Source organism: Pinus tabuliformis, chromosome 7 (genome assembly GCF_031772625.1).
Source record: "Pinus tabuliformis cultivar Carrire ecotype Pingquan chromosome 7, CPIR1, whole genome shotgun sequence".
Classification (NCBI taxonomy): domain Eukaryota; kingdom Viridiplantae; phylum Streptophyta; class Pinopsida; order Pinales; family Pinaceae; genus Pinus; species Pinus tabuliformis.
In genome coordinates, this window is record NC_142293.1 from 1,923,999,065 (window position 1) to 1,924,005,522 (window position 6,458).

Here is a 6,458-nt window from a genome sequence, read left to right on the forward strand (position 1 = left end):
TGATTTCAGCTTCAGCGTTGCTCATCTCTTCACAGTCAATTTGGTGAATTTGCTGAATGTTTTCATTGCTGAAAATGGTTGGGCTCAGTAATTGTTTTGCTGTTCTAGGTGACATTGGGTGAGCAGACTGTTGAAACTGTATTTGTGATGGACTTGCTCCATCAAGTATTTGTGATTGACATGCTGATTCAAGTATTTGTGATTGACTTGCTCCATCAATATCAATATTTAATCCTGTGAACTCTTGTTGCAAGGTTAAAAAATTGTTTATTTGCATGTCATCCTCAAATACTTGCCATTCTTTGACATTGTTTGGAACAGAGGGTCTGTATTTGACCTCGGCTGTGAAACAGTTATTGGGTTCTAATGGGAATTTGAAGGTGCTGGCAAACGTTGCCAAGCTGTGTGCATGGAGATTGTGGCCCCTTGAAATTTTTGTGATAACACACTCAGAGAAGGTCTCTAATATTTCAATTACAGCAGATCTGTAGGACCTCAATCTTTTGTCATTGGTGACAAAATTTCCTTTTACTTGTTGAATTACTAGATCAGAGTCTCCCATGATGGAGAGCCTAGGTGCTTGTAATAACCTTGCTAGTTTGAGACCTAGTAACAGAGCTTCGTATTCTGCCATGTTGTTAGTGCATCTAAAATTCAATCTATAAGCCCTGCCTTCTGCATAATCTTTCTCTTTGTTATGTATCCACACTCCAGCTCCTGCCCCTAACTTGTTAACTGAGCCATCAAATTCTAGGACCCACAGGATATCTTGCTGAACAGGAGATTTAAAATTCTGTTCATGAGATGGCAATGTGAGCAGGAGTTGGGGTTTCTTCCCCCATTTGTTTTCTAGGACAGCTTTATCACTTGTTTGACAATCTTTAACAACTAGAGGAGGGATGAGGTGTATTGTTGGTGTGCTTAATGTTTTGCAGGTGCTACTTACTTGATCAATGTTTTGTTCTTGTATGAGTGTTTCGGTCCTAATCTCATTGTTTGAAAGGCCTGCGCTGTCATTGAAGAGGATGAAGGAGTCTATGTCCGAATGGACAGCATATATTGGAAAATTTTGAGGCTTTTCTTCACTGCTGACCATGTACTTCATGAGTGTTTCCCTGTAAAGTCTTTTTGGTTGCCCAAAGACAGAGATAGTGGCATATGACATGTCTAATTGCAGGGAACCTTGGAGCTTGGCTCCCCATGATATCGATAACAGCATCCCATATTTAGGTGGGATATCAGCGACTACAACATCCATTAGAATGGTTTTGTTGGGATATTGAACCAGAGACACACATAAATCTTTTATTAGGCCCAAACATTTGACTTGGCTAGAATCAAAGGAAAACAGGTCTTTGTATGGTCTTGTTATATCCAGATTTAATCTTTCCATGACTGCTTTTGGCATCAGGTTGTGAGAGGCGCCTGAGTCGAACATTGCATTATGCAGTATTTTATCATGAATATGCAAGCTGACATAAAAAGGTAAGACCCCTGTGACTATTGTTTTTCCATCTACCTCTGGGCCAAACAGTAATTCTGGAGTGTCATCTAGCACATTTACATCATCTTTGCTAGTAGTGAGTTGAAGGGATTTTTTGATCTGTTGTTTGTATATGTCATGCTTGGCTAGCTCTGAGAGGGGAATTGCTATCTTTAGCTTGCCAATCTCTGTGCCTAGGTCAAAGGGTTTGTCAATTTGGGTTTTAGAGTCACGGATAGCAGTCTTTTCTTTGTTCATTAAATCTTCTTGTTGGATTTCATCTTGATTTTGAGACTTGCCCCTTTTACTCATGTCTTGAGGGGTAAAATTTGAATCAGGGTGAGAGGACGAAGTTGCCATGGGCTGTTGTAGTGGGGACAGCAGTTCAGTAACCTCCTCAACTACAATTTCTTCTGCAGGAAAGTTTATTTTGTCATTGGGTTCTGTGATCATGGTTTCTTTAGACCTCTGTTTATCCTTTATCTTTTCAGGCTGATTTACGTTTACAGTCCTACTCCTTAGCTTGTACTGTTTATGGACTTCATAGACAGCAGTATCATATCCTTGTTTGAAGTCAAAAGATTCTCCTGACTTGGTTTGGAATGTTTTGATTTCATCCTCCTCATGGTCCTCTTGTGTTAAGAAAACATGGCTTTTACCATCCAGACCCATTAAGTTAATCTCCGGATCTTCATTGAGCTGATTGGCTGTGGAAGTTTCTGCATAGTTTTCTTGAAAAGGGGGTCTAATGTCTTGGTCAGCACTTGTCTTTCCTATATTTGGGTTTTGAGTTCTCCTAAAATTCGGATTTCTAGGAGGGTTGCTTTGTGATGCCTCCCATGATGATTTTCTTTCAACTGATTCCACTCTTTCACCCAATCTCTTCATACTGTTTAGTATTGCATCCAGCTTTTGATCAAGACCGAGGGTTCTTCTTTGAAGTAGTCTTTTCTCCAACTTTGCCCTGTTTCTTTTGGCGATTAGGTTAGCCTCTACTGTGACAGCAACCCTTTGAGCTTCTGCAAGAGTTGGAGGATCTCTTTCTTTCAGCTGATAGGCCATATCGGGATCAAAACCGTCAGGGAAGTTATACAGGGCCAAATCAGGAGGGGGCCTTAAGTTCTGTGGGATAGCATTATATACATTGTTAAACCTAGCACAATATTCCAAAACTGTTTCTTGGGGACCTCTTTTAATAGTGTTATATTCACCAAGTATGTGGAGTGGATCTTTCTTTTTCTCCCATCTATTGGTGAACTCTTGGTACAGGTCCTCAGGGGTTGCAATGGAGTTTGCATTTAGGGATCTAAACCAAGTTCTAACATCCCCAGTTAAGCTTTGGACAAAAATTCTCATCCTGACACTGTCATCATCTATTTCATAGGTCTCAAAGTGGTCTTGCATCTTCTTAGCATGTTGGACAGCTGTCAAAGGGCCATGGGAGTCAAAAAATGAGATTTTGGTTTGGTAGTCTTGGGGTAGGGCTGGAGCATTAGCTGGTATCTGCAGAGGTGCATACCTGTTAGCCATGTTTATGAAGTTTAGGGGGTTAACAGGAACAAACGGAACAGCAGGGATTACTGGTGTAACAGGGTTAGTGGTATGGGTAACAAGCGGGGAACTGGTTGAAAGAGTATGTGCAGATGGTGAAGATGGGAGAGGAGGGCTTCGAGGTGTTGATGGTGAACTAGGGGAACTAGGGGTGGACCGGAAAAGAACTTTGCAAGGAGTGGGAATGAGGATAGTTTGATCTGAACTTATATTTGAATCAGCAGGCTTCTCCTACTTTTGCTGTCTCCTTATGTTCTTTGGAATGATATTTGGATTATCAACAATGATAGGTTGATTAGGGTCAGGGTTTGCCCTAGTGTGCCTTGGGTTTCTTTTGGGAGCCAGCTTCTAATTTCTCTCTGGAACTTGTACAGGAAGCTGCTATATATGCAAGGACTGGATGTGAATTTTGGAATGGCTATATATGTTCCAAAGCTAGGATGAAGATTCCCTAATTAGCTCTTCCCTAAAGCTGTCCCTGTATTACAGAAACAGTTCTAAGGCCTCTTGGCTAGTTTCAGGCTTGATGGTAGCTTTGGAAGATAGATAGTAATTGGAAAATTTTTAAGAAGTCCCCAGCGGAGTCGCCAATTATGTTAACACCCAGGTTGTTCCCTATGACTCCCAAGGGAATACGGCCGGGGTAACCACTAACCAATCTTTTGATCACTGTTTCTAGCCAAACTGTGATCAGAGAGGGCTCTCTCTTTATGATTTGTATCTGTTATGATAGGGTTTTAGGCTAGGTATTATGCACAGGTTTTGTTTATCTTTTGGTTGAAGAGTTTCTTTCAGGTCTTGTGATGTAGTATTCAAAGAGTCAAATATCATTGGGCAATGGAGTCTATGGCTGTAGGTGTCTAGAAACCTTGAGGTGAATTGGTGAAACTTACAGGGCCATTTGGATACTTCATAGAACAAAATTTTTGATTTATAACATGAATAGATGAAACAAGCAGTGAAAGCATTTAAGAATTTCCACTAAAGTATTTATGTATTTCCACCAAACTAGTTATGAGAAACGGATAGATGTCTCAGGAGCAAAGTTGAATCCCTGGGAATGTCTATCACTGCAAAGATATAGTTTTAAAGTGCAGCAATTAAGAATTACACTTAATTCATTGTATCTGAAGAAAACATGGATAATAGCTTAGATTGAGTTCAGGGTAATCAGTGATTAAATCCTGGAACTATTCTTCTACTTTGCTATTAAGTGTAAAACATTTAAACAATAAAAGAGAACAAAAGACTCGAAAACATGTAACACAGAGATTTAAGAAAGACTTATTGTTTTATGAAACACTCTGGAATCCTGCAACATTCACCATTCATCACAATGCATCAAGGTATGCCAAGCTTTGGAAATTCCATTCACCCTTTGTATTATTTCTCTGAGAATTTTACAGCAAGTGAGATCTCCAAATTGAAAATAACAACCACCCCTTCAGCTTCAGTGAGGGGCGAATATATACATACGATTTTACAAAAATATCTGAGTTCTAAGTTATCTCAGACTTAATGTTCTCACCAACTTTTGAGATATTATTATCAGAAATTTATTACAGCATTGAATACAAAATAAAGGCGTCTTGATGTTCTGTCAGAAGATATTTTGGCCTTTGGGAGTTGCTAAGTCGGTTGGGATACTTTGATCAAATGCTGGAGAACCCGACTTTATGGCTCGTGCGCTGTATTTTGGGTCTGCCACCTGTGATTGTGATTGCTGCTGTGGTGAGTAAATAGCCCTGCTGAGTTGGCTCAGCATCTGTCTTTTCCTTGTGGAGTTATCCACCAAAAATTCTGCCTGTGCATGACTGTTCATAAACTGGAGAAAATTAACGCTACAGGTTCTGGCCTGATAAGATTATCTGTGTCAAATTCCTCCATACTTCCTGTGTGGGCAATTGGTGTTTTATGATTGCCTCCATAGTTTCATCTGCTTCTGTATACTTAAAGAAATTTGGTGGTGTATCAAACAGGTGATCAATTTCATTCATAATAAAAAACAGGTTATCCACCCTATCATACAAATTCTGCCCTGATGCTGGCCCTGTTTCTGCTGAGGTACTGGGCTGTTTTGCAATTTGTGCTGCAGCATGGGCATCAACCCTTTTGATGTAATTTTCCAGGGTAAGCAGTCTTCCTACACTGCTTAATATGCTGGGGAGGCCTCTGTTTTGTAATGCCAGGAATCTGTCCAGGAATTTGTTGATTTCGGTCTGCATATCCTGTGTTCTCCTCTCCAACGTTCCAACTAGGCTTCTTAGTGTCAGGACTCTTTTAACTACTGAGATTGTTTCAGTCCTGTTAGTAATTCCCATGGTAGCTAGTTGAGAGCTAGTTTTGTTATTTAAAATATTGATCATTCTGCTGGCAGCATCTGGCATGTGGCCAAGGCTTGCTCTAGCTCTGTGTATTTCTCTGTTTGCCTTTGTAATGAGTACTATTTGCTCATCCATAGTCTCAATATACTGCCACTGACTGGTGATGGACCGACCAATGTTACCCCAGAGGACTGCTTTTAACTCTGCTGTTACCTTTTCTAGTGTGAGCTCCTTTTCAAGTTCAGTTATCCTCTTCTTTAGAACTTTTATTTCTCTTTCCTTTGCAGCCTCACTCTGCTTGCTCTTATCAAATCTTTCATTCACTGTAGTCAAAGATTTTTTGACTTCATCAAGCTCTTTCATTTGAGCCTCAAGAACTTGGATTTCGGCTTGCAGCCTCTGCATATCCAGACTAGGAGTCTGCTCTGTTGTTGGCGTAGCTGTTGCTGTAGTTGGTGCTGTAGGCCCTGTCTGTTGAGGAGGAGGAGTAGTTGTTGGAGGGGCTTCCTCAAGATTGATTATTTCAGGAGGAGGCTGGGAGGTTTGGCCCTCTTCTTTTTGCTTTAATGCTGTCTGTAGTGCTGCCTTTGCAGCTTCTGATTCTCCTAGTTTGTCTTGAGTCCGAACCAGCTCCTTGTACAGAGATATCATTAGATCTGTGGCATCCTTTTCCAGCCTTTGCTGGGCAACCTCATCTGTTTGCGGATGGATGGTAGTTGGGAGCTTGATTTTCTTTCTTAAGGCCGCCATGTCTGCATCCCTTAGCTTCAACAGTCTTAGATACCTTTAACATCTTTAGGATCATGTCCTATTTCTATGATTACATCTTCCAAGGACTTGATTTTGTTGTCCTTGGCTTGTGATGATGCTCTCTCCAATTCCAGCTGAGAGGCTGTATTATCAAGGCTGCTCTTCAATTTGTAGTTTTCCAATGTTTCATCTGCCAAGGAGGCATACACCATTTCACCAGTTTGTTTATGCAATTCGATTTTATCCATAGGGTGTATGTCTTTAGCCAGAACCTCCATGTTGGTCCTTAGGTAATCCGAGGTAGATTGGGGATGCAGAGTTGTGGGCATGAAGTGACTCATGATCTTTTG